The 23,605-nt window shown below is 46.0% G+C and overlaps 2 protein-coding genes across 5 annotated transcripts in view; one reads left to right on the forward strand and one right to left on the reverse strand.

Moving 5' to 3' along the window:
* The window catches only part of CRYZL1 (crystallin zeta like 1), a 30,625-nt gene extending 26,092 nt beyond the window's left edge, over positions 1 to 4,533 (reverse strand). The window contains exon 1 of the mRNA XM_054578047.1: positions 4,467 to 4,533. The gene's annotated coding sequence lies outside the window, so the exon portion shown is untranslated. The remainder of the gene's footprint in view (positions 1 to 4,466) is intronic.
* A 750-nt stretch (positions 4,534 to 5,283) lies between these two features.
* Positions 5,284 to 23,605, forward strand: part of ITSN1 (intersectin 1) — a 170,164-nt gene continuing 151,842 nt past the window's right edge. For all 4 annotated transcript variants that reach the window (XM_054578067.1, XM_054578058.1, XM_054578075.1 and 1 more), the window contains exon 1: positions 5,284 to 5,454. The gene's annotated coding sequence lies outside the window, so the exon portion shown is untranslated. The remainder of the gene's footprint in view (positions 5,455 to 23,605) is intronic.

The raw sequence follows: 23,605 nt of genomic DNA on the forward strand, positions 1-23,605 counted from the left end.
AAATATACTTGACGTAAGTCCACAAATTGAGGATTATGTTTGTAATACTTTATATTTTTATAATGGTCCATATTAAATCTATTAAAATATGTAGAAACAAAAATTAAGACACCTATTTTAAATAATTTTCGGTAAAAAGCAGGGGACTTTGAATAAATTAAGCGTTTGTTATAATTAACACTTCAAGGAAGTAGTTAATAAAAGCACTGATCTTTTAAGGAATTCTAAAAAGAATCAATGGGAAGACATTTCTACTGGCTTCATCTTAGTTTTAACAGCAACACAGACCTACTTGCTCTCCTGCTACATTTAATCTCCCAAGGAGCTCATCTATTAATAATTGTAAATAAAACCTCTACAGATCATTCCTTATCTACACTTTCAGACCAAAAGTGTTCTGAGTATCAGATCAACCTCAAATTCAAGAGCCGTAAAACTGGGTTCATCTTTCTCCAAAATAAGATTTGGCTGGACCAGCCTTTGGTCATCAAGGGTACCTTGGAGTCTATCACAATCTCTTCCTCGGTATCACAATAAGGTACTGCCCAGAGGCTTCCTTTCTCTTTGAAGGCCAGGCCGAGCGGCTCATTTTTCGATTCGATGGCTGGTAGCACCAGTGCTGGGCTGACAGCGGATGCCTCAGGCAGGGGCTGCTGGGCGGCTTCGTTTCCTCCTCCTGCCCATCCACCTGCTGCTGCAGACAACTTAATTCCCGAAGTCCAAAACTCTTTGTATGTTAAATTTCTATTATTCCTCAACACAAACTCTGCAGTATTGTGGCCACTTCCGGTTCAGGATTCAGCTATATTTCTAACCCACTTTCACTTCTGTTTTTAGGAGCTCATCATGCTCTGGACTGTTAGGGATAAATCTGCAGTTATATTGAAGAGGTGACTTAATATTAAGTTTTAATAGTGTTCTTACTAATCTGTGAGAATTTTCAGACATATCCTCGTATCAGATAAAGAAATATGTCATACCATGTGCCCAAATATTTGATTAAAAAATACGGTCAGCAAATCACAGTAAATAGATGGAGGTTTGGTTTACCATATTTTGCTGTGTATAACGTGCATGTATTTGCCCAAATTTTTGAGGGAAAAATAAGGATGTGCATTCTACACGGCAAACTACGGTTAAGTACCATACTTTGCAGGTTGTGAAGAATGGTATTCCTAGTTAGATGGGGCAGCTCTGCTTCTCAAGAGGAGTGGTGGGTGCGTGGTCTTGGCAGCTGGCGGACATCCCTACCCTGTGCAGGCGACAGTCTCTAGAAACCTGTACACTCTGACACTTCGCGTAAGCAATGAGCGCACACATGCCTACCTAGAACCTAGGAAGCATTTCTTAGGGTAACATGTTGTAAGAAACTTTACTTTCACAGTTGAGGTACATCATTTAAACTGAGGGGGAAATGCATGAAGTTGCACGGTCCTTATCACTGGAAGGACTGAACAGAGGCTGAATACACACAGTGGCATCATAAAGAGGATTCACCATCAGCTGGAGGGGAAGGGAGCTGAGCTGGCCGTAGTGAAGCCTCTCCTAATTATGACAGTCTAGATTTCTACGAACATTCTCAAGACATACTCGACTGAATTTATACACTTGTGGCATGATCTTTACTTTTCCCACAACCTGACATCTAAAGGTAGGTGAAGAATTAGGAAAGGAAAAAATTTTCTTTTTCATATAGGCTTTACACAGAAGTAAAAAAAAACCCCCCCCAAAAAACCGCATTTGCTTGGAGATGTCAAATTGTTGCCTATTTATACAGCAAGTGGTTGCCAATATGTGTCTGTCTAGAACAGTGGCTCCTAACAATGGCCTCTTTTAAAAAAAAAATTTTTTTTCTAGACACTTTATTCATCTATTTTTAGAGAGAGGGGAAAGGAGGGAGAAAGAGAGGGAGAGGAACACCAACGTGTGGCTGCCTCTCACACATCCCGACTGGGGACCAGCCCACAACCCCAGTCATGTGCCCTGACTGGGGACCAAATGGGTGGCCCTTTGGTTTGCAGGCTGGTGCTCAGTCCACTGAGCCACACCAGCCAGACTTTTTTTGTTTACTGATTTGCACTTAGGATTCTTGAGGGAGGCATCCCCTGCCAGCACGGCTGGCCTGCGCACAGTGGGTGGGCTGGGGGCTGGGATGGCCGTTATTTTAAGGATGGTCAATCTTTGCTCCAGCTACTGTTCAATGTAGGGCCACTCAATATATTAAGATCGGGAATAACAGAAACTAAACTTCCATTTATATTTCTAATTAGCATCATATTTCCCCCCTAGAGACTATGGGGAACAATGGAGCCAATGGTGTGACAAATGAGAAAGTCTTCTCTTTATGCTCTTAGTCATGTGACTCGGGGACAGTGCAGGTGGTGACGGGGGACACCAGCACCCGAGGGATCTGCGGATCGCCACTGCTCTTTCCCTCCTTTCCAATGGCCTGACCCAGTCCTCTCCACTGACTGCCGTGTCTGCAGTCTGAAAATGCCTACTGAATTTTCCAACTCGCTACAGCATCTTTAAGAAACCATTTCTGGCTTCAGATGCAAAACAGAAATTTTAATTTTGATTATTTACTTCTAAATTCACAATTGAGAGAAAATGATTTATAAGGTTTCATGTTTATTGTAATGTATAAAATTAGAAGAAAAGTATTTTGCAAAATACCCTATTTTAGCACATGTGGATATATGTATTTTCACTCTTCTACTCATGAAACCTCTTAGTTCCATGTATTACTTACTGTTCACTGGGTCTAGAAAAATCACAAATAAAGTTGTCTTTGAAATATTCTGTGTGAGGTTCACAAAAGCAAGACAACATTTTTAGCAATTAAAAACATGATTTCACTAAAACAAAAGTACACCATGATTCCATACTGAGATAAAGAATTCCCAAGTTTTCCCACCTTCAGGGAAGTACACAAAACGAATCAAAACACAATACTGCCCAAGGTACAGTTCTTGTCCAGGGGCCTCAAATCAATGTTTTGAACACTCTTCTTCAATCCAGAACTTTGATTTTGAATGCATAGCACGGAGAGTTGTAAAACTACCAAAATATTTCACTGCAACTGACAAGCAACCTAATCTTGTCCTGGAAACCCTCTCTTTCAAATCTCAGCATCTCACTCCTGCCATAAACTGGAGCAGGGGCACCAAGGAGGTGAAGTTAGTCATAAAAGGTAGTAATTATACGCTGCAGTGGTTGACAAATAGGATTTAGAAATCGTAATTGACCGGAGTTTGAATCCTAGCTCTCTGACTTGCTAGCTACATGACTTTGGGCTGTTTAATTTTAACCTTCTGGGCCTTACATTTCATACCTATAAAACAGCGATAATAGCAGTTAGAACAAAGGGTTGCTGTAAGGATTAAATGATACATGCAAAGCACTACAAAAAAAGCGTTTGTAAGTGTTGCCCATTTTTACTAATATTTCTGTAAATTGGGCAGAGAACTTCTCGAAGTCCACCTCAAACGGTTTGGTCATATGCAACCTGAGCTTTAACACCTTTCAGTTTCTGCAGCAGGCAATTATATCATCTGGATCTGCACTGTCCAATGAGGGCGGCCACTCGCCACAGGTGGCTAAGGTGCACTTGAACTGTGTCTAGTTGCAATTAAGATGTGCTGTAAATGTAAGCTATACATCAGATTTCAAGGACAATAGGGAAAAAAGTATAATATCTCAATTTTAAAGTATTTAGTTGTGTTGAAATTACATTTTGAACATACTGGATTGAATGAAACATTACTAAAATTAATTTCACGTGTTTCTTGTCGTATTTTTGGCTACGACTACCACAAAATTTAAAATTACGCTAAGTTGCTGGCATTGTATTCGCACAGAGCTGACGGAGAATCTCGCAGCACCTGGGAGCTCCTTGGAAACGCAGATTCTCCGGCCCCGCCCAACCTAAGGAACCAGCCTCTGCACGTCAACGTGTTCCGAGGTGGCTCTCAGGCGCGCTCCAGAGTGTCAGTGTTTAGCTGCAGAGGGCAAATCAGGCCCTAAAGTCACATAAATGAGAATACTCTTGCTTTATTTAGGCAATGGCTTCGAAAAAGCAAAGTGAAGGAGTACAAAGCAGTGGCAGAGAAGGGTAACGGAGGAAGAAAAAGAAACTAAATTACAGGAACAATGAGGCAGGTGGGGGGAAGCCAATCCGGAAGATTCAGTGGACAGGTACTGCCAGACTTTTGCTGCCCTTAAATGTGCAGGGATAGGCAAACCGAGAGAAAATCCGTAAGGACTAGGAAATCGCCAGACAAATCGAGTCTTCCCCGCCCCTCGGTGGCCTCAGCTAAGCTAGGCCCGGGCCCGAGCGGATATGGGGTTGAGGTGCAGGGCGAACCACCATCCGCTCTAGGGCTGAATGGTTGCGCAGGGCGTCTCTCGATCTTTCGTCCAAAGCTCGGTTTCCCAAGACACACGATGCACTAACCGGGACTCACCTGCCTTCGAGAAGCTCTAACGGCCTAAGCTTCCGCCACCGCCACCTTCGAGTCCTTCTACAGATAGCCCGCCCCCGCTGGCACAGGCGCTACTTCCATTGGTCAGGCCGCCCGTCACTCCCGGACTCCGGAGGCTGGCGAGAACGCCATAGCAACCGAACTTGGAACTACAACTCCCGGCATGCCCTGCTAGGAGGAAAGCGAGGAGCTGAAAGGGGCTACCAATAAACGGGTGAAGTTGCAGTCATCTGGGTGGGATCCGTGTTTCTCAAATTTCAAGTTCAAGACTACACCCTTTCTCATTCCAACCGTTTGCCCTACTACCTTCCTCGGACTGTGCCCCGCCTTCCTTTTCGTCTCTAAGTTATTCTCTCCTTTAAATCTTCCTTAGCTAGTTTAGTCGAATGCATCTTAACTAATGTCTCTCATGGCCACGGACAGATGCACTGAAATCGTGGAACAAAATTTCCAAAAGCCCTGTCAGCGAAATCCTGGATGAGTAGGCTCTGGTTACGCCTTCTGAGTTCTCCTACCCCGCCCCCACTTTGAGCTTCTTTTTTTTTATTGGTTCCCTCTCTATTAGTTCCCGGGTTGGGCGGTGCTAGAGGCGGGGCGGTGATAGGGGCGGGATCCTTTTCCCGATTGGCAGAACGTGTGTCCCCGCCCACAGGTGGGTGGGGACACAGGGGGATGGGGGCGGGGCAGGCCGCGGAGAGCGGTGAGGAGATAGGCGGGAGCGAGGGAGCGAAGGAGCGAGGGAGGGAGCGAAGGAGGTAGAGAAGAGCGGAGGAGAGGGGTGGGAGCGCAGCTTGGTTGCTCCGTAGTACGGCGGCTCGCGAGGGAGAGTTCCGAGCGGACTCCGGGACGCGCGGAGAGGCGGGCGGGCGGGGATGGTGTGCGGGACTGCGGTTCCTGCGTCCCTCTCCGCGGCGAGAGAGCGGCACTGATTTGTCCCTGGGGCGGTAGCGCGGACCCGCCTGGAGATGAGGTGAGGAGCGGGCTGCTCGGCGGCGGCGGCCTGGACCGGGGAGGCGACGGGCGGGGGTCCGCGCGGGGGTCGGCGCGATGGCCGCCGGGGCTCGCGTCCCGAGGCCGCCCTTCAGCCTTTGCCGCGCGCCCGGGAGGCGCGGCCACGGCGGCCCCTCGCCTCGTCCTTCCCCATCCTCCCGGGGGCGGCAGGCTGGCGGGCGCCGGGAGGCCGGGGGGCCGCTGCTGGGCGAGGGGCTGGCGGCTGCGGGACGGGCTCCGGGTTGAATGGGCGTCCGCAGCCCTGGCCGGCCGAGCGGGGTCCCTCCCTCCCCAAGGGGCTGCGGGGGCGCTCGGGCCTCCAGGGCTGACCTCGCTGCCCTCGGCCGCCGGAGCGCGGCGCGCCGGCCAAGCCTCGCCTCCCCGCCAGCCTCCCGGGATTCGGAGGTTGCGGGCAGCGGCGTCGCGCCGCGAGCCTCTCCCGGGCCTCGAGTCCCGGGCCCTCCGTCTTCCCCTCGTGTGCCTGCCGGGCCCGATCCGGGAAGGGCCGTCAGCGCCGGGCTGACTCCCGCGGGGGCTGCGTTTGCGGCGAGCGCGCCCCGCGCTGCGCCCCGGCCCGCGCCCGCGGTGCGGTCGCCCTCGCTGGCCCGGGGAACCGTGACCGGCACCCGCAGAAACAGGAAGCCGCCGAGGAAGGGCTGCACTCGCCTTTCCTTCTGTGCGCCCGTGGGTCCGCAGACAACTTCGTAGATGATGCGTCCTAGGGGCATCTTTTGTTGTGGTTCAGGCTGAGGAAGGCTTTGCTGTTGGAGAGACGGACGAGCGGCTTCTCGGTCGGGTGGAGGCTGGGGGGCGCCGGCCGCCTCCCGACAGGAAAGTTTTCCGTCCGAGCCCAGCCCTCGCCGGGGCTGCGGTGGAGGCGGCAGCGGGCTGGGTTCAGAGATGCCCGCTCCGGCCCGGGGCGCTTCTTTGTGCTTCTCTGCCGGCATCCTGCTCCTGCCGTTTGCGGGGTCAAAGCGCACAACTCATACAAGCACAACAGAGGGTGTAGGTGACAAACACAAGTGCCACCCCAGGGTACGCAGCTGGGAAATCTCAGCTCTGTCAACGGGAGGCGGTTTCTCTAATCCCTCTGACCAGACGCAGGGCAGCCTAGGAGCGCCCCCGGATTAGGTGGGGGGCCGGGGCCGGGGCCGGGGCCGGGTGCGTGGTGCTGCTCCTCGCCTCTGAAACGGAATGTGTGTTATTAAATGACTTAAGGTGCCGAAGTTTAAATACACCCCAGAGTTTATGATTTCTGCCTGTCTCTGAGAACTATGTTTTCCTTTTAATTACTTTTAATAGTTTACTTGAAACATTCATATCGTTTTGATGTAAGTCTGCTTATCACATAAAAATATATATTTTAAATACTGAGTTCTTTCTGCAGGTTTGTGAAGCACCCAGGAACTTTAAGTAACCTAAATTGCGAAATGAGGGACATGAGTGATGGCATTAAAACTGCCTTGAAACTCCTTTAAGCAGCTCCAGTGAGGAGTTTCTGATTGAGTTTTTTTTTGAAAAGATATTTTTTGAATCTAGGAATGTATTTACTGAAATTGTTATGGCACATGGTTCCTTCACAAAACTCTATTGTTAGTCTGCCTGAGTAGGAGAGGAAATAAACACGTTTTTGATGTACTTTGGAACCCTGTGGATTGTTCAGATACTAAGCATTGTGAAATAGGGCATAAAATGAATGGTAGCAAGTTAATTCCGTGAAATGTTTGTCCCTCTTAGTATTTTTTTTTTCCAGTTGACTAGCAGTTTCCTTTTTCTCAATGCTTCTCTGTAATATTGGTGGTAGAACTCTTAAGTTCGTCTTTTCCCCAAATGCCTAGATTGAGGCAATTTCAATCTCCCGTAGGAGGTTAAGGAGGAAGTGCCGGGCAATTCCGGTGCTCTAACTCATCTTTTTAGTTTGCTGGGTTTGTGAATTACAGGGAATTAACTACACGAGGGTTGGGTTCATGACTCAGTGCCAAGCGCACTGCTTGTAGAGCTTTTCTCTCCGGAATGATTTTTGCCTTCTGAATGGCTCCAGTTCCTAGTGGGTTTCTCAAAGTCTGGACCGCAGATCCCTTAGAGCAGCATTGACTGAGGTTTTTGTTAAAAATACGGGTTGTCATCTCCCTTCAGAATCAGGCCCCGGGGGTGGGGCCCTAGAGTTGGTATTTTCAGTCCTGCAGGAATTTGTCCCTAGTGGTCAAGCTGGAGAACCAGCCACTGGTGTTACGCTTCCTTCTCACTGAGTATCTCCTAAGAGGAGCTCTGGAAGTGAGTGGCAAGTTTTTCAAGTAGCAGCGTTTTATACCTTAGGCTGCTAATAAAAACTGACTGTGACCTTCAAATGAGTGTCATGCCTGTAACCACCCTTTCAGTGGGGCAGAGGCTTGAGTTCGTCATTCGGTATCCTGAGTGCCTAGAATAGTGTCTGGAGGCACTCGATTAAATATTTATGAGTGAACTACATTGCAGCAGGGCCACATTTTAAAACCTTTGCTTGTAAAATTATTTTTATCACTTAATAGTCACTGATTGTATAGAAACGGGAGCTGCAAGTGCTGTGCCCCAGTCATTTCCATAAACTTGATTGGCTCTGAAAGGAGAGAACCTTTCCCAGGCAAGGAATGATCAAGGTGATAAGCTGGAAAGAAGATTCCTAGCGAAATACTTGCTTTGAGACTCAAAATGGAATTTTAAGTCACTGTGTAGATGAAAATTACTGTGTCATCACTATATCAAAATACCATTTTATAGGCTATGGTAATTTCAACATAATGCTATGAAAATTGATTTTCAAAAAATATAGAAAATTGATACTTTTTCTGTTATGCCTGGGTAGCTCAGTTGATTCATCTGATTGGAGCATCATTCCTCCTCCTCCCTGCCCCATATGCCAAGGTTATAGGTTCAATCCCTGGACAGGGCACATATAGGAACCAATCTGCATAAATAAATGAAATGACAAATGCCCCCCCCCCCGCCACCTTTCCCCTCTCTTTGTCTAAAATTAATAAATAAAAATTCAAGAACAGAAAATCGGTATAGTTTCCAATTTAATTTTTTATATTAATAAAATATGACCTTTTCTTTCTTCTTTTAGAGTAGGGATGCCCAACCTTTTGGCATCTCTGGGCCACATTGGAAGAAGAAGAGTTGTCTTGGGCCACACATTAAATATACAAACACTAACGAAAACAAGAAAAAAGAAACTCATATCTTAAGTAAATTTACAATTTTGTGTTGGGCTGTATTTATAGCCGTCCTGGGCCGCATGTGCCCGTAGGCCACGCGTTGGACACCCCCGTTTTAAAGTATTGCATGGGCCCCATAAATAACAGCCTCTATTATGTAATTGAGGGTTACTGGATAGTTAAGAGTGCAGTTTCTAGAGAGTGGGTTTGACCACACATGCTCTATGTCTTTGATTTAGTCATCTAATTCCTCAGTGCCTCGGTTTTCTCAGATTAAAATGGGAATAATAATAGTAAAGTTTATACATTTATAAATACTTCAGACAATAAACTTTGTCATCACTTTCAGCATAATTGTACATTTCAGAACCAAACTTATAATCAGTATATGATAATCAGCTAATATATCTTGTATTTTAAAGAACTGCATGTTTATGGTAGAAAAATTGAAATATAGAAAACTAAAAAGTAGAAAACTCTAAAGTACTGTTACGTCCACTACCTGAGTTATATCCCTTCAGACCCTTTTGTGTGTGTGTACATGTGGCTATTCATATATGAATATATTTTTTGATAACAAATACAATCTCCTGGTGTATACATGTATAATTGTTCTGTAACTTTTTTGCTTAACATTTTATGAATCTTTCTGTGTCTGTATTATCAGTCTGTAATAGTTTAATAACTGAGTATTTCATTTTATGGATCTAGATAATCTGACCAATTTATTTTTATTAGACATTAGTCCTCCATGCCACCATTAGTATCAATAACTCTTCAGTGACTATCCACCTGTGTGCATCTCTGCTCTGTATATACTTATGAGCTTTTTTCCCTTGGAAGTTTCTAGAAGTGGATTTGCAGGATCATAGTACATGCTTAAGTTTAACCCTGTGGAGCTCATGGTTAATCTGAGAGATACAAGCAAACTCTTTCCTTAAATATTGTTATGTATACTGGGTGCCTAGATTTCAAGGTCATGACTAGCTGAGCGTTTGCGTTTGTATGTGAGTAATGTTCAGCCATAATGTTTAAGCTGTCAGCTTGGTTATAATACGTGTATTTATCTCTCAGATACACAGGCCCTACACTGTTATGTTTTTGACCAAGACCTCCCAGGGTTTTTGATACATATTTCCAATTTACTGTTTAGAAAGGTTGTGGCAATTTATACTCTGACAGTGGTGTGTGAGTGTTTGGTTTCTCTCTCCACTCCTTTTTTTGGAATGTTTTTTAACCAGTGACAAACCTAGTGAATTATTTTTATTTTTAAGAAGAAGAATGGGTGTTAATGTAACCTGTTTAGTAGTGTGATATGGAAAGTCAGAAAATTCATACACCTGCAATAGTGGTAGCTAACACTTACCAAGTCTTTTTACAGTTAGCTCACGTAATCTTCATAAAACTGTCATGCTTTAGATTAACATACTGTGGAAACTGAAGTACCAGCAGCTAAGTCATTTAGAGAGCCAGCAAGGAGCTGCACGGATTTGAACTCTAGGGCCCAAAACTCTCGGCCACAGGGCCAGGCTGCCTGCTGCCTGGGCATGCTTTGTAGGGGTCCGGGTACTGGTGTCTGTTTTGGAACAACCTAGAGGTTCCCTGATAAGTATTAATTTATAAATCGGGTGGCACACGAATTGGTATCCCTGTTATTTGAGGAGCTGGTTGCATATGTTAGCTCATACATAGGCCTCTTCTACTGTTGAGCATTCATCTGGTAGAGCGCTTGTTCACCCTTTCCCTGTGGTGGTTTTCCTAGAGCGCCCTGCGTGGACAGCAGGACCCCGGCCGTGGCGGAGACCAGTGCAGCGGGGCGGCAGCTCCTGGGCGGGCAGCGCCTCGGAAGCAGAAGCCTCCGCACAGAGGCGCGAGCAGCAGGCAGCGGGGCTGTCGCAGCGGCTGCAGTGCCCAGCCTGGGGGTTTAAGTGCGTGGAAGCTCACGTCAGAAACGTGAGGCCTCCCTGCAGAGACATGTCTTGGGTCCTTTGGGAGATCATCCCAAAGAAGACTTGGTAATAAAGAATTGTTTATTAATAATAGATCTTTAAAAACTTCTATTAGTCAGTGATGCTTGAATATCATTAAAGTTTTGTTACTGATGTTTGTAGTCCTCTAACAAGGTGACTTTCAAGCAAGTCAATCTGTGCGATTCATCAGTGCTTTCCTAGGCTTTTTCTGGTAGAGTCTGTATCGGCAGTAAGGTAACAGCTCAGCTCATTGCCCAGAGAGGGCATTGGTGAGATTGTTTTGGCTTCAGCTCCCTGGCCTGAGTTTGTGCTGCCTGGTGAGGCAGGACTGTGGGCTCAGCCAAGCTTGTCACCAGGACCCACGCTCGCGGTTGTGTGGTGCAGGGTTCGCCAGGCCTGTGCCAAATGGTGCTGAGTACATTTCACTCCTACTGGAGCGGGAGAGCCAGAAGTTGAACTGAGGAATGTGACAGAGTTTTGGATTCAGCTGAATTTGAATGTGACAATAACAAGGTCATAGCAGTTGGTCAGAGATTTTTTTTTTTTAATCCTTAGTGGTTAAAATTAAACGTCCTCTCCTTAATACAGGAGGGCAGAGCTTTTGATCCCCTGTTGCTGTCAGTGATGGTTTTGTTTACCCTCACATTTTGTCTGCAAGTCCTTCTGGTGTCTAGTGGCGAGCATGCAAGAGGGGTGGATGCAGCTCGTCGAAATGACGGAAGTCAGCTGGCTTTTAGTACCTGCTTTACCCAACCTGGTTAAGGTGACGCTGATTCTTACGGTGAAAGTATGGAAATGACACTGTGGAGACGTTCATTTTGTGCGTGTGCGCGCGTGGGCACATGTAGGGCCAGTTCTGTCCAAGACAGAATTCCCGAGCAGCTTCTTGCCAGAGCAGCGTGTTGTAGCGCTAGCCACCGTGCAGACACACGTGCGTCCCTGTGCGTTTCCTGTAAGTCTCTCCATTGTGGAACCATTCCACTCACTTCTGCTGTGGACTTAAAATAATTGATTTAAAAGCAAGTAATCTTTCAGTTTTTGGAATGGTTGAAAACACAACTGCTCCATTCTCACAGAACTGGAGTGTAACATTTTGGTCATTGACATCCAAAAGGTGTGATGCAGGGCGGAGGGATTGAGGAAAGAGGAAAAAGGACTCGTGGATCGTGGATGTAGACAACAGTGTGGCGATTGCGGGGTGGGGGAGGGGGATATAAGGGGGATAAATGGTAATGGAAAAAAATACAATACAAAAAATTTTTTTTTTTAAACCTGCATAGTTAGCAATGAGAGAAACCTTGAAAAATTGACCGAAAAAACCCAGTGCCTTTCCTGGTATAGAGCAAGTTTCAATGAGTAAAAGACCTCTTCCTTTATTTCTCTTCTCTCACTTATAAATAATAATTGTAAATATTAGTATTAATTACCAACAATTAATATTACCTAAATTCAGTAGATGATAAATTTTCTTAGGTAGTCCTGCTTATCTCAGACATTCCAGTATAGCCATTACGGTCGTTGCTTCCTGTCCCTTAAGTGATGAGAGAGATTGTGGAGGAAGAGAACCCTGTAGGGGGTTCCTGCGATGTCAGGTCCACGAGGGCAGGGAGTTCTGTCTCTGCTCCCCTGCCTGTTCCCCAGGACCCAGGACCCAGGACCGTGCCTAGTGCACAGTGAATACTCAGCTGACGTTGGTCGTGTGTTGAATAGATTAGTGTTTCGAGGAACCGATTTTCCAGCGGCCAGTCCCCGAAGTGCCGTGAACGGGGAAGAAACAGCGGGGAATGAAGGAGACTGGGCCTGGCGGATTGTACTTCGAGTCAGTGGGAGTAGGGAGCGAACGTGAGTTTTAAGCAGGGGAGTCCCAGGTTTACTTTTGTTTAAAAAGATCACTGTGGTTGTCCTGTGGGAGTGGATCGGAGGAGAGCAAGAGAGAAAGCTCCACCTGGCTGCCCGCCCGGTTACCTGCGGACCCTGGCATTCCTGGCCAGCCTTGCACTTTTTCTTGACCTCTATAATAATATGGCTCACTTTCTGAGGTCTCACACATGGGGTGAGAGGAATGGTGATTTGTATAAACTTCTGAGTTTCCGAGGGAGACAGAACCCCATGGACTACTGTTACTATTTATCAAATAATATAAGTAGAAGATGAAGAATTATTTAACTTTTTAACATTGAATTAGTTGAGGTTATGAATAGGAGAGATTTTCTGTTTATATTTCTTGGTGAACAAAACATTAAATATATGGAAATGAATTTTTAAAATAGCCGCTTTATGGATTGAGTGTCTACAAAAGATATTCAGAGCCCTGACCAGTTTGGCTCAGTTGGGCGTTGTCCTCTGAAGCGAAAGGTCGCTCGTTCGATTCCCAGTCGGGACACAGGCCTGGGTTGCAGGTTCAGGTCCCAGTAGGGGCACGGTTGCCTCTAACCATCGATGTTTCTCTCTCTCTTTCTCCCTCCCTGCCCCCTCTGTAAACATAAATAAATCTTTTAAAAGAAAGCTATTCAGTTTGAGAAAGCTGATTTGTAAAATACTACAGGAATTGTCACCTTACGTTATTTCCTTAGTTCAGGTAGTTTTAAACCACAGTCAGTTAAGCATCGGTTGCTGGTAGTTGTTTCGATCTCATTAGATGGAGTGATACTGCAGTTGTGATTTGATAATTTTAAAATTTCTTATTACAAAAGGGATACGTTTGTCCAAGAAAACTTTTGAAAATAGAAATAAGGAAAGGAAAAAAAAAAGTACCTTGAAACTCACTATGCAGCGATAATGACTGTTGACACCCTGTGAAGGGTCAACCAGCAAAAATCCCCAGCAGGTTAGGTGTTGAAGGCGCTGGCCGGGGGGACCTGAGGGCAAGCTCGGGGCTGTGGGCCCCGAAGACGGCCTCGTGGCCGGGCCGGGCCTGTCAGCCCAGACATTTGTGGCCCTGGGAAGACACTACACTCCCTAGTTCTTCAAAAGGAGCTAGAAATCTAGAAATATGGATTCGATAGCAAATCTCCTGATTTTTATGCAGGTCACAGTTTTTATAAACGTGCTGTGGTTCAAAGAAAGCACACCAAAAGGGTGAATTCAGTCTTTGTTTTCTTGCCAGTTACCAGCCTCGGGTGGATACCATTGTGTGGCCTTCTTCACTCAGGACGTAGCGGTGTGCTTGCAGGCTCCAATCGCGCTCTGCCCTGCCATGTGTTCCTCTGGCCTCCTGTACCTGCTTCCTGTCCCCTTAGCAGCGCTGGGTGAAACCGTCTCAGAAAAGTCCTGGCCAGCCCTGACCGGGGGGCGCAGCTAGTTGGAGTGCCATCCCTCACACGGAAAGGTTCGACTCCCAGTCAGGGCACACACCTAGGTGTTGTGGGTTCTGTTGCGGGTCCTGATGTGTGTGGAAGGCAACTGATTGATGTTTCCATCTCAAATTGATGTTTGTCTCTTTCCCTCTCTGTCTCTTTCTCTCCCCCCTCTTCCTCTCTCTCCGATGTCAATAAACATATCCTCAGGTGAGGATTAAAAAAAACAAGCATCTATTTTTTTTAAAAGTCTTAGCCAGTTTTGCTTTAACTTGGATTTTTGATACTACCAATGAGTTTGAACTTTCATTAAGTGGTTATTGACCTTATACAAATTTACTTGACATCCAGCCAACTTCTTAGAACACTTAGTTCCAGCAGTGTTTTGGTCATGTGTTCAATGCTTCTCAACGTTTTTAGCATCATATAGTATCAGTGCCACATTAGTACCTTGTAATGAGTGCCAGTGGCAGGCATCATCCCCCCGGCCGAGGGCACCCAGCACCTCGAACACACCTGTGACCCCCCTCTAAGGTTCTGCACGTGGGAAGTTCCAAGCCGGTCAGTGGATCAGTGGCTGTTTGGGTGTGTGCTTTGGCCTGGCGTAGCTTTAGTGTCCAGCCTTGAACCAAGGCAGAATAGCCCTCTGAGACCTTTGTGGTTTTTCATTTCTCTTGGGTTTTTCATGTAGAGAACCATCCTTTTTGTAAGAGATCATTTTTATTTCTAGAATTTGTAATTTATTTTTTAGCTTGTATATCTTTATTGACATGAACTCCTAAAACAGTGGTAAATGCTCGTTACCCTGTCATCTCTTAATTCAATTGAATTCTCCTACGTTCTGTTAAACTGTAGACTGTTAGCAAAAGCCTGACATGGATTTGGTGACCAGTTGGTGATGAGGAAGCCAAGGTACAAAGCTGGTACTGCGCCATGGGGACACAGGAGTGTCTGTCTGACCCACTGCGAGTCCTTGAACTGTCCTTTAACTTACACATTCGCTCCATTCTAACTTCTCCCTACCCACAGAAGACACCAAAGATTGAACCTGGTTTGAGGATTTCACCCAGGCCAGCCCAATCAGTGTCCCCTTCCTGGAAATTTGAAATGGGCCCAAGAGACTGGGATTTGACCTTGTCGTGCTCGCAAGCCATATGGTAACACCATGGGAGTTACAGGCAGTTCTGTTCTGCTGTCACGTCTGGGGAGAGAGGGTGGTTGGTAGATGGAGAGAATAAAGCCAGTCTCTATAAAGAAGCAGAGAGTGCGCTGCCTGAGTCTCTGAGAGCTTTCAGCCTTCTTTTCCAATCCTTTCTTGGGCTGGCTCCATTCCTGTTGCTGAGCTCTGAGAAACACTCCTATGTGTATTCTTAAACAACACTCCTTCCTTCCCTTTTTTTCCAGCTGAGGTTGGCTTCTATGGCTGTGATCTAAGTGTTCTCATTCTCAGCGCTATATTTGTTTTTGATAATACTCTGTGTCTTTTATTTCTTGACAATTGTCTGAGGAAGCTATGAATTTATTACTTTCTCTACATATAACAACATCAGAATTAAGGATCGCAAGAAGCACAGAGATACCCAGGTTAGGTAATAACAGTTTTATTGGAAAGACCATTTTGCACATGTGGGCACCGCCTCTGATCTCTCTTAAATGAGTTCAGATCTCCACCTGAGGGCAAACAGGAAGGAAGATATTTTGAATTTACTTCCAAATGTCCTAGAATATAACATTTTGACCTCATACCAAGAATGATATTAAAGACATTTACAGTATGCAGTACTGTGTGTCTGTCTGTGTAGGAGGTAGTTTGAGGTCTGTTCAAGTGTGCTCTGTTCAAACCACTGACAGGAGACTCTTAACTTTAATTTATAAATGTCAAGAAATTGAATTACAGAGCAATTCCCCTGGGGCTAGGCTTATTCTTGGCAGCGTTGTAAAAGCTCAGTGCTAGGTCTAAGTAGTCCGCTATCCTAAGGCATTGGGTGGGGACCCGAAGGAAAAGTGACGGGAAGAGAATGAGAGGATTGTAGTAGAGAGGAGGACAAAGTTCAGTGCCGCAACGTTCCTCATTCAAATTGTGTTTGTCTGAGCTTTTCATTCGCAAATAGAAAAAGCACAAAGTGTCTTAAGAAAAATGGAAGTGGTATTGACTGCCGTACCTGTTAGATCCAGGGTTCTGATTGGCCTGGCCCTGTCACGTGTCGGAACCAGCCCGCGGCCAGGGGAATGCAGAGCTCGCTGGCTGCCTAGGGCCTTTGGGTCCACCGTTTGTACCAGTTTGTGAGGTTGGTACCTAAACTACTGGAATTTAAAGAAGGGAAAGTGGGATCAGTTACAAGTAGAAATGAAATTTTTAATTGCTTTTATAGAGAGAGGAAGGGAGTGGGTGGGGGGAGAGATAGAAAGAGAGAATAAAATATCTGTCTCTTCTACTTACTGATGCATTCATTGGTTGCTTCTTGTATACACACCTTGACCGGGGACAGAACCCACGACCTTGCTGAGTGCGGGTGATGCTCTTGCCAACCGAGGGACCGGCCAGGGCTCTTTAATGACAGCCTTATATAATACAGACACATTGCAGCCACCAAAAACTATGCATGAACTTTCTCCTCAGTGAGGTGTACTTTTTAATTTTAAATGCTCTACATGCAGCCCACAGAATCGGTGTTGTTTCTAATTCATTTTAAAACAAAATGCATTTTACTATTCTCTGACTCCTCTGGACGGAATGAAGTTCGGGAGACGCCTCTGGAGTGTGGGCCGCGCACCTGTAGTTTAGGGTTGTGGACCTTGCCGGCGCCAGTTTGCTTCTCTAGTTACTGGTTATTTTCAGTGCCTAGAGGTGTGTCAGCATTGTCTCTTTGCTCAGAGTTGGGGCTTTTTAACTTCAGGTTCATCTGGAGCCTCCGGAAAAACACGCCTCCTGCATGGAAAAGTGGGAGCTGGAGGGGTATCCTTTCTGCAGCCATGTGCTTTTTTGTTTTTTTTAAATTAGACTCCAAGAAAGATAGCAACTTGACCTTTTCCGGAAGGTCATGGGCCTATTTTTAATTTTCAATTTTTTGTTCTAAGAGACTGATAACAGTGGGTGGGAGCATTTATGATGTCTTGAAAAATACTTTGCACTAATTTTTGAAATTACATATCTGCAGTATAATTTATTTCTCATGTTCTGATTCCAGCAGTTCCCTCTAGAAACTTTAGTTTCTAGACCTTCTCCCTTTTGTCACAGATTGTCAGTTTCCTACTAGTTCACACCATTTGCAGCTGGGACCTCAGAGGAGATGATTTCAGGGCTTTCCCTGTTCCCCTGTCTGGCCGTGTCTGCCCCGCAGGCTTGCATCGCCAGACCAGCGAAGCTCTCTGGCCCGTTTCCTGGGCTCCTGCCGCTGGCAGCTGAAGACCGTTCGGAGGGGAACTCCTGTCATTGCCTGCTGAGCTGTGTTCTGCCGCGGGTTCCTCCTCTGCTTTCTTTCCCTCCCTCATAGATGTGGAGCCAGGTGTGCGTGTCCCTTTCCTTGAGCCTCGCTGCCCCTCCCCAGAGACCTTGGCCCTCAGGAGGGAGCCTGCCTTTGGGGCTGGGCTGCTTCCCAGGTAGCACTGGTGACTCTGTCTCATTTGCATTTACTCCTGATTTTTGAGATAAAAGGGAGGAGGAAGAGGTGTGTCCCCTTCCCCTGGTTCTAGGTGCCACACTTTTCTGTTTCCTCTGAGGCTTTGTGCCATTCTCTTGGGCTCTGTCTTTCACTGGTGCCACAGCTGAACCCTGCTTGACCGCTGTGTGTGGTAGGAGCAAGGACAGGAGTGATAGGTCCCTGTCCTCCCGCTGTATTTTACTGGGACAGGCATAGACCCCTGCCCCGTCACCTAAACGAATGACCCAGCTATTGTAAGCGCTATGAAGAAAAGCATTCAAGAGGATGCTTTCCTAACCTAGTTCTAGAATCCAGGGAAGATGTGGCGTTTCCTTGGGGTCTGCACTATGGGTGGGAGTGAGGGAGGGGAACGACGTTGTTTTCCAGGCGGAGAGGCCAGTGTTCAGACAGGGCCTGGGCATAAAGGAGCCTTGTGTGTTCGAGAAGAAGGCCTCCGAGGCTGCCGTGAGGACAGTGGAGAGGGAGGGAAGGCCAGACCCCGCTAGGCCTTGCGGTGACGTGGAAAAGGTTTGGGGTCCATCCAGAGTCCCCCATCTGAATTGTGCTCATTCCCTGCCACCTTTGTCTTCCTCCCGCCCTCTGCTCCTTTCGTCACATCTGCTCCAGTCTGTCTCACTTTACGCTGTGCTCTCTCTAACTGTTGGCATCTCACATCTTCCTCTAATAGCGGTGTTTCTTGGAAGAGCAGTCTATGTTGGGTGTCTTTGTTCCTGTTACCTGTGGCGGCCTGAGCTAGGAAAATTCCTTGGCATGTGCAGTGGGGACACTGAGACAGGTAACAAACTGGCCGAGCAATTTACAGCCAGATAATAAATCAAAAGGTCTTATCTTACACATTCCAGGCTGTGCTGGGAGCAGAGCTGCCTCGGTCCCTGTCCCTTTTTAGTGACCTTCTTTGACCATGAAACTGACCAGAGAATGACCTATATGGTTATTTTGATACATCGGCATATTAAAGGAACACCTGGAAACCTAATGAATATTCCATTGAGATTCTCGCCTGAGACCTCCCCTAAAGTTCCTGCCTTTAGAAAACACACAAAAGCCCTTCGGACAAAGGGCCCAGTGTGCACACGCTCTGGAGCACGCACGCACCTTCTGTCTTCAGGTGTGTGTCTTCGCTTTCTTTCTCCTGAGCTCTGAAGGTCCCCACGAGACTCGCAGCAGGGGAGGAGAGGGCAGCAGCAGCTCGTCCCCGGCTAACCCCTGAGCCTGTCTCCAAGGGCCCCCCTTTTGCTTCTGTAATTTTGTTTCCCGAGTCCCTGCTGCCCAGTTGTCATATCACTTCTGCCTCTGTGACTTTATTTTTTTTAATAAAGGTTTTATTTGTTTATTTTTAGAGTTGGGGAAGAGAGGGAGAGAAACATCAATGTGCCAGAGAAACATTGATTATCTGCCTCCCTCATGCCTCCAACTGGGGACCTGGCCCACAACCCAGGCATGTGCCCTGACTGCGAGTCTCAAACCAGTGACCTTTCGATTTGCAGGACAACGCCCAACCCACTGAGCCACACCAGTCAGGGCTCTGTGACTCTCTTTCTAAAAGGCCAAGGCAGCTCTCTGAGCAGCCTGTTCGAATCTTCTCTTTGAGTGTACTTTTACTTTGGATGCCCAATAAATTTCCTCTATTGCTTAAGTTCTTGCCTCTGAATTCTTTCTTTGCTGAACTCAAGAACCGAGAGCCAACATTGCCCATAACGATTCTGTCTCTACTCCTCCATTGATTCCCATACACAATTTTTCATGCATTTGTTTCTTGATCTTTTTGTGACATTCAGCACATTCTTTTTTTAGAAACACTTGTCTTTGTTGGTTTTCTGTGCCATCTACGCTTTGCTTTCTCCCCCCTCCGATATCTAATCCTTCAACGTTGCTGTCCCTACAGCTGTTTTTCTCCCCTCTTTTGGCCCCACGCTGTCTCCAGGTCGGTCATCTCTGAGTCCCATGGCTCAGTAAAGCCGGCTGTCTGCGTGCCCGCGTGCTGTTCTGAGTTCTGGCCCTCTCTCTCACTGCCTTTTGTATTCCTGGGGTTCGTCAGCGTCTCCATGTCTAAAACAGCGCCCACTTACCACCTTTCCTCTGAACCTCCTCTTTCCCTGCCTGTATTTCCATGTTGGTGAGTGATAGTGTTGTCTACCATTTTGTTCATTCTTTCAGCAATTACTTATTATTGAGTACCTACTATATATCAATAACTATGTTAGATACTCTGGTATAATTAAAAAAAAAAAATGTATAGTGGGTCTTTGTCTCTGGTTCCTGACACAGAGCTCCTAAATCCTTTGGAATTTCCTGAGAGGTAGGAGAGTCTTTGTTGTTCACAATGAGCCCCTTTAGACCTTACCTGGGTTGATGCTAAGGTAGTGACTTTCCCCTCAAGCCACCACTGCCTGCGAAGGGAGAGGGCTTGGAGATTGCGTTTAGTCACGTGGCCAGTGATTTACTCAGTCATGCCTGCATGATGAAGCCCCATAGAAAAATCCTAGAACAATGAGGTTTGCAGAGATTCTGGTTTGGTGGACATTTCGAGACAAATGGCAAGACGGGGGTGGTATTCCACAGAGGGCGCGAGGCCGCGGAAGTGTGTGTCCCCCTCCCCCATACTTTGCCCTATGAGTCTCTGCCATTTGGTTGTTCCTGAGTTGTGTCCTTCATAATAAAACTATAACCACTAGTATAGGGTTTTTCTGAGTTCTGAGTCATTTCCAATAAATTCTCGAACCTGGAGAGGAAGCTGTTGTGGGGCGCCCAAACTGCGGTCTGCCTGGCAGAAGAGCTCGCGCCTTGGGGATACTCCGGACGCGTAGCTGATGTCAGGGGCGCCTGAGCCCTTACCATTTGGACTCTGCATTAACTCAGGGTCATTAGTTCCAGAACTGAATTGAATTGCAGGACATCCAGTTGGCATCAGACATCTGTAGTTAGAACCCAGACTCTGGCTACAGATTATCTAGATGGCTATAGACAGCCATGCACTGCCTAGTGACATTTTGGTCGACGATGGACCATGTGTATGACAGTTGAAAAATTCCTTTCACCTGGTGACGTCATGGCTCAGTGCAGCATGTGGTGATGCTGGAGTAAAAGGACCGCCTGTGCTGCCAGCCGGTCCCGTGAAAGTACAGCACGTCCGATACGTATAGTGCATCATGCTGGATAATGACATAAAAGACGATATTACTGGTTACATACTTACTGTGCTATTATTCATCATCATTTTAGTGTGTGCTCTTTCTGCTTAGTGAAACAAATGTTTGCTGTAAAACAGTGTCCCTTGTTACATAGGCAACGGCCTCCTACGTCTCATGTTTGTGAGTCTCTTGATTGCGTTGTGTTCTCCTGTGCTCGAGTTACTCTCAGGTTGTTCGTACACTAACGTGTTGCACGGGCGTATAGCCTGGGAGCGGTAGACTGCCCCATGCAGCCCAGGTGCGTCGTGGGCTCTGCTGTCGCAGATTTGTGTTAAAAGGAGTCTATGATCTTCTCACGATGACGGACTCACCTAACGACGCACTTCACAGGAATGTCCCCGTGGTTAAGCAGTGCATGACCGTATTGAATACCCTCATAGGCCAGATTGGTCCACAGGCAGAGATAATTTAGCCATGACCTTCTCTCTGATTCTGAAGCTGGTTGCTAGATTCTGTCAATTCTGCCTCCGAAATATCTTTTGTATCATCCGTTTATTTCTAGCCCCATCATTAATCCTGTCTTCGTTTTCACTTTACTGTTTTGCCCTTGCTGGCCGCTGCTTCCTTTCTGGTCTGGTTTCCCCAACCCATTTGGTGTTACCTCTGTTTTCAGAGAAGTGTATTTGTTCAGGTGCTGCCTCACAATAAAGTCTTACCCTGTGGTTTCATCCCCTGTGGCTGCAGTTTCAAACTGTGGTATGAGGACTGTTGGAGACTCTCAGATGTTATTGAGGACCTAAAGGAGCTTGCCTTTTATGTGCATTTTTGAAGTCTGTTTGCCATATTAGAAATTAAAACGGAGAACTTTACAAAATATTTATTAATTGACTTATTTAAATTATCTGTAATAAACCCAGTACATGCTTTCATAAATACTAATTTCTTGTGAAAGATGTTTTATAAAACAAAAAAAATTCAGTAGCAGAGTAACATCGTTTAATATTTTTACAGATTTCTTTAATACGTGGTCGAGTAGAAGACAGCTGGATTCTCGTATCTGCTCTTGCAGTAAGTCTGCTGCAAAAAGTTTTGGAATTACTTTTGGAAATTCCAAAAGTAGCTTTGGAAAGAATTTGGAAAAAAATCAAAAAGAATTTGAAGAAAATCTGGCCTTAACACAGATATGTAGTTGGAGAAAGAAGGAGTCTTTTAGTGGCATTTTCAGAGAATTGTGGTTATTCTTTCATACCATTCCCAAATTTGACACTGATGGTTTCTTAAGGCTTAGTTGCAATGTGGAATATGAACTCACGTGAGTGAACTTTTCCCACTCTGTTACAACAACATCTATTGATCCATTTTGCAGTTTGAATGGATATTTTACTCTGTGTGATTTTTGTAACATGTATTGGTTATTTGGAAAATATTGGTTTGCTGAGTTACATAGATCTTCTAAATGTTGATACATTTAATAAAACAATATCAAAAATTCTATTTGTTAATACCCCTAACTCCACCTATCTTATCAGAAAATTCTCCAAGTCTTGGGAAGCAGTTTAGCTCACAGTGGCAGATACAGATTTCCCAAATGTCTAATTTTCACCCAAAAGCTCAAATTTTATCATTAGCATCCAATACTGTGAGTTGTTTTTCTTGAAGCAACAGGTTCATTTCATGTGTGAGACACCATCCGCCAAACACTCACGTCTGAATAACCATAGTTTTTCTGATGCTCTTCTGCCAAAGGAAAATCATGCTCCGTGAGAAAAGTGCCTAGCTCAGCGCGCACCCGCTTGCACAAGTGCGTTTCCTTGAGACGCCGGCTGTCGTTGGTGCGCCCCGGCAGCGCTTTGTGGCTACTTCCCGTTCAGTCACGGACATGCAGCTCATGGACTCGAGAGCTGAGATTTAATGAAGTAATGCTTTTTATTGACTCATCCCGGCTATTCTGAAGTGAGGCTTTCTTTTTTAAGGAGTGTGTGGCAGTGGAGAATGCACTGCCCACCAGGACAGTTTGGTGCCGCTGCCAAGGTGGCAGCGTTTTGAGCCACCCTAGTTTTTGTATCAGTGGCAGTATAAATACTGTGAAAGAGAAAATAATGTCTGAATGTGACTTTGATAATAACTCTGCTCTTCCAGACCCCCCTGACAGGGTCTTGGGAACTGTAGGGGTCCATGGGCCACTCTAAGAATTGCTGCCTTGCAAGGTAAGATCTAAACCTTCAGGCGCAGCCTGAAGATTGTGTTATGCGCCGTCCTTGTCGACCTTCCTAGTTTCTGCTGCTTCTCTTCCATCTGTACCTCACCTTTCCTGCCTCTCGTCACCTGCACCTTGAAATGTGGTCCTGTTTCCACATGCATTTACCTTCAGATTTCATTCCCTCAACGTAGATGCTCCTTCGTCCTCTTCCTTCTGCCTGTCCAACCTGTGTGTGGCTTCCCCTTGTAGGCCGAACTGACGGCTGTGAGGTAGAAGTTGCTGCCCTAGCGATTGGTCACTTTCCTTTGATTCCCACCCACTTCCAAACTTTTGACTCTACCTCTTTCCACCTATTTACAAGGTCCCTTTGATTTACAGTTCTTAATTTCATAATCCTGTCCTAACAGGAAAGCGTTTTATATCCCTCTTGTGACTTAAACTTATTCTTGCTAATGTTTTGTGTGTTGAACTTTCTTAACGCTAATTATATAAAACATTTGACCACATAGGTGGTGGCGTAGATTTTGTAGCCCTTTGCTATATCAGACATGGCATTATAGTCAGGTCTAGCCCAAGGAATCAACTGATTTTCCTTATTATCTGTAGGAATGATACCTGGTCAGGAAACTCTTCTAGCTTCTGGGTTATATGAAGCCAAGTTCATCAGATAAGTGACCG

The sequence above is a fragment of the Pteronotus mesoamericanus genome, unplaced genomic scaffold (genome assembly GCF_021234165.1).
Source record: "Pteronotus mesoamericanus isolate MK-2021 breed Mesoamerican mustached bat unplaced genomic scaffold, CSHL_Meso_final contig_116, whole genome shotgun sequence".
NCBI classification, from domain to species: domain Eukaryota; kingdom Metazoa; phylum Chordata; class Mammalia; order Chiroptera; family Mormoopidae; genus Pteronotus; species Pteronotus mesoamericanus.